The sequence below is a fragment of the Amblyomma maculatum genome, chromosome 1 (genome assembly GCF_055883805.1).
Source record: "Amblyomma maculatum isolate TAMU_Amacu chromosome 1, ASM5588380v1, whole genome shotgun sequence".
In the NCBI taxonomy this organism is placed as follows: domain Eukaryota; kingdom Metazoa; phylum Arthropoda; class Arachnida; order Ixodida; family Ixodidae; genus Amblyomma; species Amblyomma maculatum.
The window spans coordinates 52845175-52865033 of NC_139344.1; the positions used below are offsets into that span (position 1 = coordinate 52845175).

The following is a 19859-nucleotide window of genomic DNA, read 5'->3' on the forward strand; positions in this document are numbered from 1 at the left end:
TTCAAAATTTTGGCTGACGGTTGATGAATTCTACCTTTTGCGAAATTTCTAATGGCTGTTTTTGAGTCGCTAAAAATGTATTTGGAGTCCGTCGTGACAATCGCCAGAGCTACAGCCGCCTCTTCTGCCTCCTCTGGCGTTCGTACTTCGTTTATCGTCGCTGAATTTTGTAAGCGATACTTGTGATCGACTAGTGCCAGGGCATAGGCTCTCTTATTCCTGTATTCCTCTGCGTCCACATATGTTGTATTTGGTAGACTGGAATAGTATTTCTCTAATGATTGGGCCCTTGCTACCCGACGCTGCAGGTGAAACTCCGGGTGCATGTTCTTAGGTAGTGGAGGGACTACCAGAATTTTGTGTATTGGACGGGGAACCGACGTTACCTGTGTGTGTCTGCCTTCGTAGTGTATGTCGGTCTTTTGCAGTATCTGTCTTCCGGTCGATGTTGCGGTCAACCGCTCGTACTGCGCCGTGAGGTGTGCTTCGATCATTTCTTCTAGTGTGTTATGTATCCCCAGTTGCATGAGTTTCTCGGTAGCCGTGCAAATGGGAAGACCGAGTGCTGTTTTGAAGGACTGCCGAATAATGGAATCGATCGCTTCTCTTTCCTTGGCCTGTAGGAATAAGTAGGGCGTGGAATATATAATGCGGCTGAGAACGAATGCTTGCACAAGTTTTAGTGTCTCTTTTTCTTTCATCCCTCTTTCTTTGTTTGATATCCTCCGAATAAGGCGAGATGTTTGATTACTTATCGTTCGGAGTTTTTGGATTAAATCCATGTTTTTGCCGTTTCATTGAATGTACATACCCAGTATGCGTAACTTTTCTACTCTCGGGATAGTGAAACCATCCATGTATATATTAATGTTTGCGTTAATGGCTTTAGTATATCTTTTTGGTTTAATGACTAAAAGTTCCGATTTTTGAGATGAGCATTCCAAGCCAATTTTCTCCGTCTCCTCCACTACCGCATCTGCTGCTTGCTGCAGCGTGTCCTCAATTGTGCCGGCGTGACCCTTCGTTGTCCATAGAGTAATATCGTCGGCATAGAAAGAGTGTTCTAGATCTGGGATTTGTTCCAATTTGCGTACCAAATTTATTAAAGTGATATTAAAGAGAAATGGGGACAGTACTGAGCCTTGCGTTGTGCCCCTGTCCCCTAGTTGGAATTTGTTGGAGTGTATAGATCCTAATTGAATTTCTGCTGTCCTACCTGTTAAGAAGGCCTTGATATAATTATACATCCTGGCGCCCACCTGCAGCTCGGATAGGGCACCCATGATAGCTTTGTGGTTCACATTATCGAAGGCCAAGGTCAAGAGCTAATATGGCTTTTAACCTGTTATTCATCTCGGGTGCCAAGATTTCGTGCTTAATCCTTAACATTGTGTCCTGTGTGGATAAAAGGGGTCTGAATTCCAACATAGTATGAGGGTACAGATCCCACTCGTCCATGTACGACTAAAGCCTTGCCAGGGCTACGTGCTCGAATAATTTACCTAGGCACGAGGTGAGAGATATCGATTTCAGGTTTTCTATTGAAAGTTTTTTCCCTGGTTTCGGAATAAAAGTTACCTTGGCGTGCTTCCACGTTTCCGGTAAGGATCCTTTATTCCAACATTCGTTGGCGAAGTTGGTAAGTTGTGAAATGGAGTTTTCATCTAGGTTTCTCAGCATAGTATTTGTGACCCCATCCGCGCCGGGTGTCCAGGCCGTGCGGATTTTATGAATAGCTGCTCTAACTTCCGCTTCCGTTATGTTGGAGTCTATTTGAGGGTTCGGGTTGCCTTTATATTCCGGAAGGGGTTCTTTGTCACGAGAGATGTTGAAATAGCGAGCCTTAAGAGCGTTAATGATTTCTTCGTTCGTGAGGTCATTAACGTGAAGGAGTCTTTGTATTTCCTGCTTCTTAACTCCTTTGCTGGATTCGGGATCGAGAAGATGTCGCAGTAAATTCCACGCATCTCGCGTACACATGTTTCCATTAAAGTTGTCGCATATTTGATGCCACTGTTGCTGAGCCAACTGGGACGCGTGATCTCGAATTTCCTTGTTTAGGTTGGCTATTTTGACCCTAAGCCTTTTGTTGTGTTTTTGCACAGCCCATCTCTTTTCCATACTGTGCCTAGCTTCCCACATGCGAAGTAAGTGACTGTCAATGTTGCTTACTTCGAGTTCATTTTCTATTTCTGTCGTGGCCGTATCCTTTAGGAGATTGGATGTTCATTCCTGGATGTCACTTATAGAATCAGAATCGTAGTTATTCGCTCTCTGAGTGTGTCCCAATCTGTGATTTTATGCTTTTTAGGTCGACCTTTGAAACTTCCAATCTGAATTTCCCATTCGATGATGTAGTGGTCACTTCCTAAATTTTGCCTAGTGCTAGACCATCTAACATTCGGTAAGTTTTTTCCGGCCGTAATGTCCGGACACGTGTCTCTGTTGACGCTGTTTCCAATCCTAGTAGGCTGTAGGGGATCTGTATATTGTGTGAAACCTCGTTGCTGGAGGAGGTTAGTAAAACTTCTTTTCGATGGTTCTTGAGGTTTGTTTTTTTTTTTCTTCTCGTTGGTTATGGTCCCGTCTCCTTGCTTCGCCGAAAGAATTTCAATGGGCCGAATTAAATTGACAAACTGATTTAATTAAACTAATAGGTCGGATCGATGAACAAACACAGCACAGTTGAGAGAAAGAACAAATCAAACACAGAGTTGGGTCGCCCTCCGGCTTAGGACAGTCCGTCGTCCCAAGCGAGCGTACGGGAGAACGTCCGTCTTCTCCTTCGCTCGGGCCGCAACTCCCCGGGCCACCCATCGCACCTCGTCCTTTTCGCGCGCTTTCCGTTTCCGTGAAAACGTCCTTGGTGCTTTAAAAGGTTGGCTTTAAATTCCGCCTCGCGTAGAGCACTGAGCACCGCCCTAAGGTGATCAAGGTGTTCCTCCCAAGTTCCGGAGAATACTGCTATATCGTCCAAGTACGCGCAAGCGTACTCTTGGTGTGCCCGTAGCAGCTCGTTCATGGCTCTTTGAAATGTCGCGGCCGCGTTTTTCAGTCCGAAGGGCATGACCCGCCACGCAAACTGCCCGACGTGGGTAACAAAGGCTGTTTTCTCCTGGCTTTCTTCTTCCAGAGGAATTTGCCAGTACCCTCGTTTTAGGTCTATTAGGGTAATGAATTTCGCGCCACCCACCCGAAAGATTAGTTCCTGCTGGCGGGCCATAGGGAAAGCGTCGTCCACAGTACCGGCATTCAAGGCCCTGTAATCCACACAAAGCCTGAGAGAGCCGTCCTTCTTAGTTACGCACACCATCGGATGGGCGAACGCGCTCGAAGCCGGATATACGAGCCCTAAATCTAGCAGCTCGTCCACCTGTCTCGCTACCTCCTTTCTGAGGAGTTGAGGCACGCGATAGGTATACCGCTTTTAAGGGATGAACCCCTCTTTCAGTACTATCCTGTGTTCTCCGATACGCGCCGCTCCCGGCCGTCCCTGAAGTACATCTCCGTATGACCCAAACAACTGGCGTATCTGCTCATCCCGGGACAGAGTCAGATGCTCCGTCGCACTGGACGGCAAATAACCATCAAGCTGCTCATTAGACGGCGGGGCGCACTCGACTTCCCCGAATTCGGCATCCTCGCCAAAAATCACGCTTGTGTGGCTTACTCTCGCATGATATGGGCGCAGGTGATTTGCATGTACCACCTTTCTCTTTCCGTCTTCCACTTCAATTTCGTATGAGTTCTGGCGGGGCCTCGAACTGGCCCTATAGGGGCCGCACCACCTTGCGCCGAGCTTTCCGTGACTGTCCGTGCGAAACAAAATTACATCCTCGCCAACGTTGAATGTTTTTGGTCGGGCACGGCGGTTGCAGTGCGCGGCATAAGCTCCCTGCTTCGCGGTGGCGGTGAGCCCCGCCATCTCGGCCGCCAATTGCAACTGCTCCCTCAGCTTCTCCAAGTATCGAGCCGCTGGTTCTCTAAGATCATTGGGGATATCTACCTCTCCTGACCAAGTTTTCTTTAGTATGGACAAGGGTCCCGTCGGGTGTCTCCCGTAGAGCATCTGGAATGGAGAGACTCCCGTTGTATCATGCGGCACTTCTCTGTATGCCCAGAGCAGGAAAGGTACACATTTGTCCCAGTTGCGCCTGTCACTTTCCATTACATGATAAATCATGTTTTTGAAAACGCGGTTCCATCTCTCGACGGAGCCGTTACTCTCAGGATGCTCCGGAGTGGAAAACCGCGGCGAACTGCCGATTTTCTCGCAGAGTAGCTGCGTCATCTGAGCGGCGAAATTAGTACCCTGATCACTGCATATCGTTTCCGGGGCGCCGGTGCGCGAGAAAATCTTAAGAAGCGCGTCGCACGTCTTCCGCGCTGTAAGCGACGTTAGGCAGACGACTTCTGGCCAGCGCGTATGTAGGTCGGTGACGCAAAGCGCGTACCTGTGTCCCCTTGCTGACGGGGGGTTAAGCGGCCCGATAACATCGATGTTCACCACCTGAAAGGGGTAACTAGGCCGCGTGAGCGGGGCGATAGGAATTCTATCTGCTGTTCGGCGGTCTGATCTCATTTGACATCCATGGCAGGTCCTGCAATGTTCGTTGTTGTCTGCGTTAACACCCGGCCAGTAGAAGCTCATCTTTACTCTGTTCATTGTTTTCCTCTTTCCTAGGTGCCCTCCCCACGGGGACTCATGCGCCAGCATCAGTACTTCGTCTCTTCTCTCCCTAGGCAGCACTAGCTGCTCATACAGTATGTCGGCAATTTTGTCTTTGTGGTAGAGCAAGCCATCGCGTACGAACATCCCGTGGCTACTCGCTTTCCCCTGACGCCAAGCATCGGCGAGGCCCGGGTCCGACCGCTGCGCCTCACGGAATACATGATTCTCTTGCGCTCTCGTCGCCTCGAGGTGTGTCTCGTTAGCGGCCACTAGTGCCTCATCCGTACTCCGATCTGCCTCGTTGTTTCCAAACGGCCGAAGTTCTTGCTCTCCCCAGCTGCCAGTGCCTAGACTCCCGGCTTCCACTAGTTTCATGTCGGGCATCTCACAAGCTCTGCTGCGGGCCTGCTTAAGCATGTCCCAAGCCTCTGCAGAGAGTAAGCAGTCTGCTTCCCTGGCCGCCAGCTCACTCGTTACGGCGCACAACAGCGACGCACTCTCTCTGATCTGCCGATCCCGATCTACTGCTATGCTTAGCGGCACTCTAGCGAGCTTGGCTACCACTCTAGCACCAAAAGCTCCCACTAGTGGTATATTGCCCACCACCTCCACCTGGTCGCTCGGTATGGCGCCCTCTTTAATCACCGTTATCTCTGCACCCGTGTCGATCAGGGCCCTCAGAACCGTCTCGCCGCATCTCAAGTCGACGTATTCTAGTGACGCGAGGCCATCCTTCCCCGATGGCTCCCCGCAAGGCGGAAAGTGGCGGGTCGTTCCCCGTCCGACCGCTCCGCTGTCATAGTTGTCGACAGCGTTAAGTCTTTCTTGCACTACTCTGTTCACGCTTTTCTTATGCGCGTCACCAGATGCTGTTTTTTTAGGGCAAGAGCGAGCGAAATGTGGTCCGTCGCAAATGAAGCATGTTGAGGATCTCGAGGAGACTGGCTGTTCCTGCGCAGCTAGGCCGGACGTTTGCAAAGTTGCTTGTTTGCCAGAGGGGATTCTGCCTGCAACTGTTTGCTTCCTTCCCGACCCCTTACCTTCGCAATCCTCGTAAGCCTCCACCAATCTCGCTATCTCATGTGGCCTCACCCAACCGTCCCCCTCCTCTCGTTTCACGTACTTATACGCCTCAGTGCTCAGTGTCTGCTTCATCTGGTCAGCCACGTGCAGAGCAATCAGGCCCTCTAGCGTTTTGATCCCCCGCGCCGCCATGTAAAAAGCATAGTAGCTCTCAATTCGCGACGCGAAGTGCTGCCAGGTCTCGTCACGAGCCGGACGCGCATTGCGGAACTGCCTGAGGTAGTCACCTGGCGACAGACGCAACTCGGACAGAATCGTCCTTTTTACCAGATCGTAACTGTCGAGCTCCTCGGCTGAAATTTTAGAAAAGAGGTGTGGGATTCTCGCGGTCACCAGAGGCAAAACTAAATGGCTTCTAACCTCTTCAGGCACCTTATAGGAACGAAAAATGCCCTCGATTCCCTCGAGCCACACTGGAACCTCTGGATCTGAGGGAATTGCGGTCAGTAAACTCTTAAGCCGTTTTGCGAAATGCGCTAGTGATTCCTCGCGCGTCAGCTTACCATCTGTTAGCGAGCCCTGTGGTCCACCACTTCGCAGCTCTAACTGACGTGTTTTTTCCCGCTCAATGAGCAGCGTGGTCTTCCTAAGCTCCAGCTCCATTTCTAGCCGTCGCATAGCTGAATCGGGAGCTTCGCCACCGCTTTTATCTGCTCCTGCTGATCCTATTGTTCCCATCATTTCGCCTGCCCCCGTCGCCTCCTCTGCTCTTGAAACTCCGCTATCACTTCCGCTCTCCTCCGCACTCATTTTCATGACCACTGCACCGCTACGCAGTATCGTGCACAATTCCTGTTACTCGCTACAAAACGCACGGCACCAGTGGGTTCCGAGGACCAGCATAAGGGCCACTCACCTTTCCGCTGGCGTAGCCCCCTGCTTTCCCCGACTACCGCGTCGTCTGCCGTTCCTGCGCCCGGGCTTTGCTCCTCTCCGCTGCCAATGCGCGATGTAACACTTGGAAACACGAAAGTCTACCGCTAGTCCATTAGCGGCAGATGTCACTTTCGCTTCCTGATCACTTGGCTGGTGCGCTTGAATTCAGTTCCTTGATGCGCTGAACACCGCTGGCTCGGTCCTTTGGCCGTGAAGCGTGGCGTCGTTCGCTGGTGGGCGGCTCGCACCTTACACGCAGTGAAGGCTCAATCCGTTGGCCACCAGCTGGGCGTCTTTCGATGCTGCGCCGCTAACTCCTTAGCTTCAGTGTCGGTCCGTCGATCTGAAGTGATGGCTCGGTCCGTCGGCCACAATGTTGCTGTCTTCTCGTGCTGCCTTCTTTCGACGGAGACCTCCTCCTCAGGCGCTGTCCATCGGCCCGGAAGTCTTCCTGCTGAACAAGCTGTTTTGTGATCGCCGAAGGCTGACGGGAGACGGTGATCCTGTCGGCTGCGAGAGTAAAACTTCTTTTCGATGGTTCTTGAAGTTTTTTTTTTTCTTCTCGTTGGTTATGGTCCCGTCTCCTTGCTTCGCCGAAATAATTTCAATGGGCCGAATTAAATTGACAAACTGATTTAATTAAACTAATAGGTCGGATCGATGAACAAACACAGCACAGTTGAGAGAAAGAACAAATCAAACACAGAGTTGGGTCGCCCTCCGGCTTAGGACAGTCCGTCGTCCCAAGCGAGCGTACGGGAGAACGTCCGTCTTCTCCTTCGCTCGGGCTGCAACTCCCCGGGCCACCCACCGCACCTCGTCCTTTTCGCGCGCTTTCCGTTTCCGTGAAAACGTCCTTGGTGCCCCCCCCCCCCCCCCCCCCCCCTCGTTCACACAGATTCGCGGAAAATCATAGCCGAGGTCCAGTTCGCCGAAGCATCCCAACCCCGGCCCCTCCACCACTGGCATTCCACTCTCGAGGACGCGCACGAGATTTACGACCGCGCTTTACACATACAAAATAAAAAAAAAAAAAACACCAAACGGACGCTCGACGGGGTCCGCCGACGGCGTTCGGAGCCTCGCGCGCTAACCACCAGGCCAAACACAGAACGGCAGAGTGCCTTTCAATGCGCGAGACCCCTCGCCCCTCAAGAAAGACACAAAACAGATAACGCGCACAAGCAGGGACACTTCACACTGTAACCCAAAAACAAGAAAAAGGTCCCCCCTCCCTGGGTACGGGCGCCGCTCCGCCCGCGCGCCTCGCGGGCCGGCTGCCCGAAACGGCAGGAAACACAAACACACACAAAAAGAAAACTCGAGAAAACATGCACTGTTGACGACCTTACAAGGTTCATTAAGGATCTCCCTTTAGCTGTGGTCTTGGCATGCCCCCATTCTACATGGGGAGCATTAAAGTCTCCCACCACGATTAAGGGGTTGTGTTTGGCTATGTTAAGGGCTTGAACGATGACTCTCTGAATTGGTGAATAGCCAGCTCTTGAGTTACTGTATAGATTAAGCACGAATAAAGGCGCCTTGTTCCTTTTCGAAGGGATAATTTCTAGCAGTATGCAGTCAATATCCACGTTTTCGAGCTCGTGGTTTATGACCGTTAAAGTTCTGTGGACTAGCGTAGCGGTATACGGGTCCTTTTGGACGTGGAGCGGTTTGAAGCCCGGTGGTGGTGGTGAACTCTTTTATTGCGCCCAAAAACAGGGGACCAGTCAAAGGGCCGGTTGCGCTGACTTAGAGGAGGTCGGCGGGGATCCTTTGGGATGCCGCGGCCTCCACCGCGCGCTGGATAAGCCAGCGTTGGCCTGCTGGCTCGGAAGTACACAGGAGAGACTCCCACGTCTCTGGGGTGTTTGTGTTGTCTGTGTTGTAATGTGTACAAGTCCACACCATGTGTATGAGTGTGGCCGGAGTTGAGCAGTGTTTACACATGGGGGCTATCTGATCCGGAAAGATCCTGCTGTATAAGAGGGGGTGTGGGAAGCTGCCAGTTTGTAATTTGCGCCATTGGTCGGCCTCGCGTCTTGTTAGATCCGGCAGCTTCGGTCGATCGCACCTGCATTCTTGTGCGATAATATCTGGCGTTTTCTCTGTTTTTTGCATGTGAAGAAGTAACTCGCCTTTCTTTTTGAGAAATGATCGGCAGTTCCACTACCATACCCTTATATAGTTAGGCGGGGCCATGAGGCTGTTGTAGCTCTTGTGTTTGCCCCTGAACTTTTGGGGGAATTCTTAGGAGAATATCTTGCAGGATGTTGTCTATAATGGCGAATTTTTGGTTGAAGTCTTTTTGCGTGGTTATTATGGACTCAAGTATTACTTCTAACTTTTCAAAGCGGTTATTTGTTACTGCCTCTAGTTTCTCAGAGCGCTGACTACTCTGAAGTGTGGGTTGCTCAACAGTTTCCGCGAGAGTGGGCTGGTGACCAGCTACTGCTCGTTTCTTTCTAGGGTTTGGACCCTCTTGTTCCGTAGTGGGAACTGGAGTGATCGTTTCCTCTGACGCGTTTGTGTTTTGAGACGCCTTTCCTTTTTGTTGCATAGCGTTCCTAAGATCGTCATTTTCTTTTTTGAGTCGTTTATTTTCTTTTTCAATTATGCTCATTTTCTTTGAAAGTTCATTAAATTTAGAATGGAGGACCTGCAGCTCTTGCGCTAGGTTTCGGTTTGACTGACTGTGGGAGGCCGTATTTGACCAGCTCACCTGTTTGAGGATGCTTGCCCCCGGGCTAGGCGTCCGCGGTGGCTGCTGCTGCTGCTGCTGTTGCTGCGGCCTCTGTTGCTAGTTGATCCGTTTCGGTACAAAGGTGGGAACGAATCTGAACGGTCCCTCGGTGACTTCGTGTCGCTCTTGGCAGTGGATCTGGATTGCCTTTCTTTCCTGTTCCAGTAGTGTCTCGAATTCCTTTCGAATCTTTTCTTATACTCGCGATCTCCGGTTTGATGTTTTCCGCCGCAGATGATGCAGACCGGGATGCATTTTGTTTCCGTCGAATGCGGTTCTCCGCAATAGAGGCAGATATTCTTCCAGGGCTCCGGGCATACGTCTCTACGGTGTCCGACCCTTCTGCAGTTAGTACATATGCTTCGACTTTGGGTACAAACGCAATCACTGGGAACAGTATTCCGAAGTAAATGATGCTTCCCGGTAATTCTTGTGAGTCAAAATGGATTAAGATTGGTTTCGATGTTTTACCCATGTTTCTGGCTTAAACTATGGGTACGTTCGGGTTTCTTTTCCTCAGTTCTGCGATCATTTCTCGCGGAGATTCGTTCTCGTAGGCTCTGTATATTGTGCCCTGCACCGCACGATCAGGTGGGGCGATGTACGAGGACATGTTGATTTCTTTGTCTTCGATCTGGATTTTCTTTACTTGCACGTACTTCAGTGCGTTGTCCTGACTCGGGGTGGAGATTGTGAAGATGTTCTTGACTTGATGCGGTCTTGCCGAATCTTTGTCGATATCTTGCGTAGGTATGCCTGCAGTTGTGATGATTGCATGCTTGATAGTCCTTTCGGAGTATTTGCCAATGTCGACGCCTCCCGTTGGCCTATAGATGATTTTATAGTCGTTCTCCGGTAGTCGTGGGAGAGGACGTCTGGGGTGCAGAGAAAGGGGACGCTGCGTCTTCATGTCCGCCGTCTCCTGTTGTTGTCCTGGATCCGCGTTCTTCGTGGTTTGACTTTGGACGCCAGCGTTTTTCGACTTGCGGTAACGAATTACTTCTTTCCCAGTCCGGTTCTTCGAAAATATCCTTGCTAACGGCTTCTCCTTGCACACTGTATGCCATGATGGGGGCTCTATTTCTATTCTTCGACTACGCCGAGCTAGGCCTGATGGTAGATTTAGCGCGGCCGCCTCACGGCGCCGGCTTGTTGCTGCTTTTGTGAGACTACTTCTGCTCTGATGGCGATGAACTATAGCTCAGAGTGAAGCGGAAACACTCACGTTGCTTGCCTGATGGCAGGAATTGTGCAGATCGGTGGAGAAATGGCACAAGAAGGGGCAGAAAGCGGAGCCTCATGCGAGTCGTGACCGGCTCCAAAAGGGTAGCACATGCTAGCATTCAAATCGCGCGCCTTTCAGCAAGACCGGAAGTAGTTTCCGCCGGCCGCTTGGTGCGCTATAGTCAAATGGGCCGCTGGGCCCTATGATAGTGTCCGCTCTTTACCAATCTCTTTCTCTATGGCGGAGCGGCGGTGCTGTGGGGCTCGCGTTCAGGGCTTTACGCGTTCATCGTTTGCAGCGCCCTGGCGGTAAACCGTGAAAAGCATTTAAATATATAAAAGCCAACGACGTTATTTCATTAAACAGGAACTGCTGTCATTGTACAAAACTATCTTAAAAATACCAGTTATATAATTGTTTTTTTTTTTTTTAGACAAGACGAAATCGGCCAATCTTAACCAATCTAGGCTGAGGCGGGAAACCTCATTTGAACCTTCCGCGCTTTCCGACGCCTGGTCCCCATGACAACCAAACGATGCGAACTGGCTAAGCCTAGCAGCTCGGTAAATCCGGAAGCAATCAGACAATCTGGGGCGTTTTATCGCTTAAATTTGGTGGCGCGAGAATCATGAGACATAGCACAAGCTTCGATGGCCTTTCGTTTGGCGTGAACGCGTGACACCATGGAGCGGTAACGACGAATGTGTGCCGAGGCGAGCGGCCGCCGCTTGGCCGGGGCGATAGGGTCACGCTATTCCGCCGAGATAGGGTGACCGTCGTCCGCTGACCAAAAAACCCAAGGCACGCGTGGTTCTGCGCATGCGCACTCGCGCCACGCTATTACCCTATCCCCCTAACCGATAGGGTCCCCCTATTCTAAAACTGGCGAGGAGCGGGCGGGTTGCAACATGCTTGGTTGCGCGCATGTTGCGCGTGTCTACGCGCTCGCCAAGCGCGCGCTCTACCGCACGGTGGAAGAAAGAGAGCTGCTCCGACGGCGCCGCGTGGAGCGGCGACTTTTACGCATGGCGCGGCCGCCAGAGGCAGCACCGGTACTGGGGGCCTGTTTCGTCGCTCGTTTCGCTGGCGTTTCTATGGGCGCGCCTAGGACGGGCGCTTGTTTTTGACACATACGGGCGTTCGCTTGCTTGAAAATATTTTTTATTTTGGTTGGAAGTATGTACCTTTATATTTCTGCCCATTTTCTAGGTCATAATTCGACGCGGGGCCGCATGAATGATTTCTTAATTCATATGCAGCTCTGCGGTTTACGACAAATACGAGTAATACAATATTTCCTTAAAGCAGTCCTGTGAGCGCCGTATAAAAAGAATCCAAAGGTGTGCAAGATGACAGCTGCCAACATGTGCAAAGTTTCAGGTACTGTCGAGCAGAAAAAAAAATGGACACAGTTACGTTTGCGGACTCCGCTGTTTGATTTGTTTCTCGCTATTATTTTTTCCGGTTGATAGCAACAACACGCTAATGTCCTGATTTATTGCATTACGGACAATTGTAAAAGGCTTTTGCTGCAACCCAAATGTAAACATGACATAAGAAATTTAAACAGCGGAACCCGTCGGCGCGCCTTTGCTCACATTTCTTTTTATTGTCATTACACGTGCGTGTCATGCATTACAGCCCAATTTGAAGGTAGGATGCTATGGGGCGATTCCATGCAAGATCAAACAAAAAATGGTCGGCCGACCTTATAAATTGATTTTAAAATTTTTATATACTGTTGCCCGATGACTGGAAAGAAGATATCTGCAATTGGGTTTGCTGCCAAACTTTTGTTTTTCGGGGCATAGGAAATTAATAATAACGAAGGAGTGGAGTGCCGCGCTTACGTTCTCTCTTGTTTTTGACAACTTTGGTTATTGATTACATTGATTATAGAAATTATAATAAAGTTATGCAACTACAAATGGTCTCACTAAAAATATGCATGCTTTTGTTTGTATTCAGATAATTTTGATTTTTTGGGAAGTGTAGATTTTTTTTATTTACATGAACAATAAAAGAGAGGTTAGTGCCGTATAGCGGTTCCGGCTACTCCTTTCCACCAAATTTATAAGAAACAACTAGTTTGTTTTTATGAAATTTCTTAACCTATAATAATTGGTTTTCACAGGGAAGGAAAGGCGTAGTATCTGTCAGAAATGTTCTGTGGACACCTGACCCGCGCCTTTAGGGAAGGGAGGAGTGTGGGAGTGAAAGCGGAAAGAGAGAAAAAGGTGCTGCAGTGGAGGGCTAAGGAGTAATTTCGACCACCCTGGTATCTTTAACGTGCACTTATATCGCACAGCACACGGGTGCCTCTTCTTTTCGCCTCCATCGAAACGCAGCCGCCGGCGGTCGGGATCGAAACAGGGAGCTGCGGCACAGTAGTCAGGCATCTTAACCGCTGCACCATCGCGGAGGGGCGAAATCGGCCCAGGAAATGAAATTTTGCCTATTTTACTGGCCTTTGTCTCAAAAAATGTTTGTGGTAGAGCGGCAATACTTCCACACTATGTTCTCAGCATATTTATCTATCAAACTGCGAAAGCCTACATTTATATAACGTTTTAATATACAGACGTACGATCGCGCTAATTTCAAGAAAACAGCGAAAAATGAGAATTTCTGAAGACAAATAATTTTTCTTATATTTCTTAAACTTTGTCAATCTATTCTCCTTAGCGTAAACCATACTGCATAATTTCGTTGCGCTAGTAATTACGGCCACTTCAATAACGCCCTTGCGCAAGTCGCAGATGCAGAATTCAAGATTCTACGACATTTGTGTATCGCACACTGTTTTTCAACTGTGGCATAATATTGTATTTTGTCATTTATGTCTTGGCGTTGCAAATTAGCTGGCAGACACCGTAGTGAATGATTCGGAAATTCGTACGCGTGGTGTTCCTGATGCGCTTGTGGCATCGGGCAGCCCAGAGATGTTTTTCGAGCCTTACCTTCACCAAAACACGGATTGCGCAAAAATACGATAAAGCTCAATGAGCAAGCAACGTATTCCAAATATTATTAGTGAAACTAAGAAATTGTGAAGGTCATGAAGAAGTGCCTCATTAAAACAGAATGTTTTTTGGCTGCAATCGTTTATTTTAATCATTCGACGACGCTCATTACCTTCATTTATGTGCACAGTTTCTTCGTTTCTTTCATGCAGTCCTATGCATGCTTGCATGAAGTGTGAACCGCAGATCGAACGCGCGGCAAAAGCCCCAATCTGACCGTGTGGATGCCGTCGTCTGAGATAGACACGCGCATCCGGCTACAGATAGCTTTGCTTTTTTGTGTTCGATACTTCACTTTGCCACTGGAGCGCCACGTTCATTCTGATACCATCTGGCGCAGCGCAGTTTCTCGTGTGGCAACGGTTGTCGCGCCCACGATATAGTGCACCCGCGAGGATGAAGCGGGCGCTCAAACCTCCCCGACAGTGCTTTGATCAATTGCTTCCTTCACCGCCATGTAATCGGTGTCTGGTTGCGATGCGAACAAGGGGCGGATAAATAGCGACCCTTCATTTCGCATGCGTCGAACAGCTACCCAAGAGGCATAGCACCGGCGGCATCATGTCATGGAGCTTCTCTTTAATTGGCCAGACGTGACAACAATCCGCAAGAAGCGCGCCCGGTGCGTGCTCCACGACGCGTCTCTGTTTGCTCGAAAATTGAGTTATTTGTTTAGTCAGCGTTACGAAAGTTTCTATCTGCTCAGAAGTTGGGGTGTAAATATCGCAAAATAAATATCTAAGAACTGGGGCCTTTTAATGCTGATTTAAGTGCGAAATTACCAGCGCGCGCGCCGGTGCTTCGTAGACACGCCAGCAGAACGGACGCGCCGGGGAACAATAGTGGAGCGAGGTCGCCGCCGCGATGAAAGGATGAAAGCGCGCGTGACACCCATGGGGCGCTGCCAGTAACAGGTGTGCCAAGGCGTGCGGTGCGCTGAGCCGAGCTCCATTCGCTTGCATGCAAAAACGAGCGCAGACCGTTTTCGCGCGTTGATTTGAGGAATTCGTGTTTCGTTGTTCTGCATGTTCTTCGCCGTTTGTTGCGCTTTCTTGGTGTGTTGTTGAAACCTGGTCTGTGCTCTCCACTTGAACATCTAAGCAATGCGTGCACGACGACGGAAAGACGACGCGACACAAGGGACAGTGCCGGGCTGCAACAGCGCGGTTACAGCTTGTGCAAGGGAGTTCCTCTCTCTTCCGTGTATCCATCGACGCCGATCGCTGTGAGATTTGGTCACAGAACATCAAGAAAGCAGACAGAGTGCTGAACGAAGCAAGCGTTGTGTGCGAGCGCTATTTTGATCAAGTTTTCATTCAGCGCACGTATAAAACAATCAACGGTGAACTAGAGTAGAGGCCGGTCACATACTGATGACGCCGTTCCGACCATCTTTCCGGACGCACCAAAATATGTTTCAAAGTCGCTGCCAAAGAAAATGAAAGTACATCTGTGAACAGACAGTTCATGCAGCGAAGCGGAGACGGTGTTTACAAGCTAGTTCATGAAGAGCAGCGACATCTGACGGCGACAGTCCCGAGGAGCCCAACAGGGGGGATTTTGCCAAGAAAAACGAATGTGCCGTCTTTGCCAAAAGTAACCAGACTGCATGTTTTGCTTCTCACTTATATTAAAAGCCAATGAGGATTTCCACTTTATCGCAACTATTTAAGAAGTGAGGACAGGTGCTCGCCTTTACATTTGAGATTTAGAGCTTCAGAAGTTTAGTATGAATCCACTACAACATGGCTGAAAAGCAGATCCTGCAGCCTGGTTACTAAAACACCCGAAATGTGGTCAAGGATCGCCTTGCCACGCTGAAAAAAAGCTTTCCACTACGCCGAGTGCATGTGAGCTGGATGCTGCCGGAGACAGCAGCAAATTGGCCCTGAAAAAGCTGTAAAAATTGATATGTCGGCTACAAAATCGGGTGAGGAGGCTTTTGTGGCGAAAGTTTCTATAAGAGGAAAAAAGTTGTTCGCAAGACATTTCAAATCCAGTAGAGGCGGAGGCACTAATTGAAAGATTCGCGAGTTTCAAAACACCGCAGGCTTGGAATGAATTTCTTTCTGTGCAACATATTTATCCAAGTGTGTGCAATAGACTTACATAGGTTCGGAAACACGAGATGCACTCATAACACACGCGAAGTGCGACCTATGCTGTATTTAGCTCGTGGCTAATAGCGCGCACCGCACCAATATTACAGTGAAATATTCTAGTTCACTGTACCAATATCGTCGATGGCATTACAGCGCCATACAGCCGCGCAGACCATGGAACAATGCATTATGGTTGAAATGTTAGAATTCTTAAGCAAGTAGGCGATCACCAAGCATTAAATATCGAATTAGGCGCACCACGCAGTGCAGATACGATGAGCCGACGCTCACGGCAGCGCAGCCAGCGGACGCGTATTGACAAACCATATCCCGTAGGAGCACTCGAGCAGACGACGCTCTGACGCACAAGCACGTGACACGACGTCACTTCCTTTAAGTTGTTTTTTTGCTTGTTTTTATTTTTTTTTATGCCAAAGGAAGATGGCGGACGCTCGCGCCGTTGTTATACCGTTGCTTCGCCGACGCTGGCGTTGGGGCGTTGGTTAACCAGACAAACGCGTATCCTTCTACCATGGCTTAGTGGTAGTGCCTGTGGCTTAAGGGGTGCTGCGGCCGCAGTTTTGAAGCTTTATAAATGCAGTGGCCCAAGCCGTGCCATTTGGATGCTGGATACTGTGATGTTTGCAGTTCGAAACAAGTGTCTTGGCCGTCATCTCGAAGTCTGGTGTTTGACTCTGACAGCAAGCGATTTTGTGAAGCCACGACTGCTGAACTTTTGCTGCCTAAACATGCTGGATGCCGACTGTGCTGGTGCTGGATGTGCAAGTGTGTCGATTCCAAGAAAGCTGCGCAGCGCCGTTGGAGCTCGCCTTGGAGCCACTAATCGTTGAAAGTGCCTTGGTTAGTAGCACTGCAATATTTAGATAAGCACCGCTGGAATATGGGGGGGGGAAAAAGGGGGGAAAAAAGAGATAAAAAAAAAAGCTTGGTTACGTGGTGTATTTGTGCAACATTTGCTGTGATGCTGCATCGCTGCTCGGGGGTCTTCGCTAAGGATGCTAAAGCTACTGGCCTACCCAAGAGCAAATGTAGACTACTATCGATGCTAAATTACATCTCAAAGGCCGTCTCTCATTTTATGCTACCTTGTGAGCAGCTGTTTTCACTCAGGATTGTTTTTTTTTTCTTTCTTTTTCCAGTTTCCGGCATTTAAATACGGAAATGTTTCATATGGCAACATGCTGGAACAGCGAAGCCAGTTTTCTGAAATTAGCGGTAATAATCCTTGAAATGAAAACATGCTCTCGTTTTGTGAACGCACGCATGATTACGGCGCCCTGGTCATAGCGGCAACCGCCCTTTTCTGAAGCCCATAATCTGGCGACGTCAAACTATTGATTCTGAAAGTAGTGGGATATTAGGTGAACTCGATAACCAAGTACTCACGCTTCTGTGGCTAAAAACAGCGCTGACACGAGACGAAGCAGAGGGGGCACGACGCTGTTTCGTCTGCTTCGTCTCGTGTTAGCGCTGTTTTTAGCCACAGATCATGCACCAACCAGCCAGAATTTCCACCCTCTTAAAGTACTCACGCTTGTTTGAGAGCACTGTGTTGAATAGGCATTTGTTGAGCACAATAGCTAACTTAACTGCACCTGTTAAGCAGAGGCAGTGGCATAGCATGCTGTGTAATTTGTTTTTTGTAACTCTTTATGTATGTGATTGGTATTCTGCTCAAGTGTCATGGCAAGAAGAAACAACAGTCTTTATTTTTGAAGTTGTGGGCACCCCATAACATGCTTACGCAGAATGGTGCAGTTCAATATTGAGTCAAATAAATAAGTGCTGGTTTTCACAACAACTGTTTATTCCTTGTATACATCTCAAAGTGACCTTGGCTAACTTGAATTACAAACTATCTTACAGCCGCTTCAAAAGCTTCTGAATTAGGTGACATGTTGTACATGCACCATTATGCCTACCAATCTTTTTGAAGAAGGAATCATTGCTACAAAATTAAAGGATTAAGCTCACAAATTATAGCAACACTTGAAGAGGGGAGAACCAGAGTATTTTGACATCACTCCCTCATGGTTTGCACACTGGTCAGCTAGCAATCCAACATTTCAAAGAAACGCTTGTTAATGTCATCATCATGTGCCACAAGTGTGTTTATAGTAAATTAGGTACTACAAGGACTTGTGGCTATAGTAAATTAGGTACTACAAGGCTACCCCGATGAAAGTCGTCTAGGAGATAGTATGAAACAACCAGTTTTAGGCATTTAAATTTGAGGGACCTGAGTTCGATCCCAGCCATAGTGACCATGTTTTGATAGAGAAAAATGTAAGGCACCCATTTACTGTGTGATGTCAGTGCATGTTAAAAAAAATCATTGGTCAAAAATGAGCCGGAGACCTACACTACAGAATCCTGCAAAGCCTAAGTCAATTTGGGACACTATACTAAACAAAACTGAAATACACTGCTTCTAAATTTAGGTGAAACAATGCCTTTGCTGTTTAGTAAATGCACGGCAAGCAATACATTGTAAACCATTTATGCAGAAGCAGTTTGTTTTACTGGCAAATGCCTTCAACTTTTCGGCAGGAAAAAGTGGCAGATGTGACTTCAGTTCTACAAATGACACTGGGCAGCCATCAAAGAACCTACTTTGAATTGCAAATAGCCACATTTGTGTTTGCAAGGAGGCCCAAAGCACAGTGAATAAGCAAGATAGCGATGAAAATAATTCAACGAAAAGAAAGGTGGAGAGTTCAGCCAGCAGCAATATGACCCTAGCGTGCTGCTCCACACTAGAGAAGGGAGAAAAGGGAAATAAAAGGAGAATGAGGATACAAATGGTTGATGACAATGTTGTAGTGCAGTGAATTGGTTCGAGTTATAGAGAAGACCACGCACACAGTGGATTGCACTTGTCTCGCATAGTCTACATATAACACATGAAGTGCATATTCTCCACATGCACCAGTTGTCATTGCACACACTTTCACTCTCATATTCTGGTCCAAATGCATACGCAGGCTCGCCACGCACTGATTCTGAAAAAGCTCAAACTAGACAGAAACATGATTTATCGCACTGTAAGCAGCTGTATAGCATGCGAAGCACAGCACTAACAATTTGTGGTGTGTCACATATGGAATGGTTTGACTGTTAAATTGGCAGGGTACCATGCCATCAACTAATGTCTAAAAGCTGAGATGATGGCTTTGGTTGGAAGTAATCTAAGCCCTTGGCGATGCAAGTACACAAACGTAATCCAAATGCATTGTTCTTGAATGGCTGCTTTCCAAATTGTTGATATTCAAATTAAAGTAGTGTGGTGCTGTATGTTTTTCTGAAAAAAATCTTTCTGTGCAGCTAACTTCATTGCAACATCTGATTGAAGCTGGAACACCTGCAGCAGTACCACACAGCAAGACAAAAGTGTCCACGCAGATTGCAGAACTTTTGTAGACATGGAATATAATAAAGTATGATTCATACTTATGAAACCTTTGCCCTTGTCTTCATTTTGATAGTGCGGCCCTAGGCAGCTGCTGCACCAAGATTTTCATAGGTCAACAGGCCCACCAGAACCAATGCACCCAACCGACCTTCTGCAGGGAGACCCAGCCGCTACCGATTCCAGTGGCTATGGGGAATGTGTTTATAAACCAGTACTACTGGAACTAGTAGGATCCCCGCAAGAAACCAGTAGGAAATTTTTACCTTGGATAAACAATTATCTTCTTTGGCACTTTTCAGCAATTGCTCTGATCCCTAAAAAGATGTTGGCTACATATCTACAGAATATCATTTAATATCTCATCAAGAGATGTGTGGGCATATGTGGGTATTCGGTACATGTCCACTTTCTACTCTCTTCAACGTGGACATTATAATGTATACTATAATGATATATTATTAACATTTGCGGCAGATATTCACTAGATGTTCACTCAGTATAAGTTCTTTGGCTAAGATATTTTTTTTCTGTAAACTGATTTTACGAACGTTTACAAGGGAAAGCTATCAGATTGACGGCATGTGACTAGCACTTTGTGTCATCATTTCTACAATTAGTCATTTAGCTTCGAGGTGATGACTTCCTTCAAAAGCCTCTTCTCTCGCGCTTGCCAGCTAACTGCATTGGTCTGCATGGAAACTA

General features: G+C 48.3%; 1 long non-coding RNA gene across 1 annotated transcript; it reads left to right on the plus strand.

Annotated features, from left to right (window-relative positions):
* Positions 1-16164: 16164 nt before the first annotated feature.
* Positions 16165-19193, plus strand: LOC146202381 (uncharacterized). The gene is made up of 2 exons (XR_014703693.1): positions 16165-16585; positions 19070-19193. It is a non-coding gene; the product is annotated as an uncharacterized LOC146202381 (long non-coding RNA).
* The last annotated feature ends 666 nt before the right edge of the window (positions 19194-19859 follow it).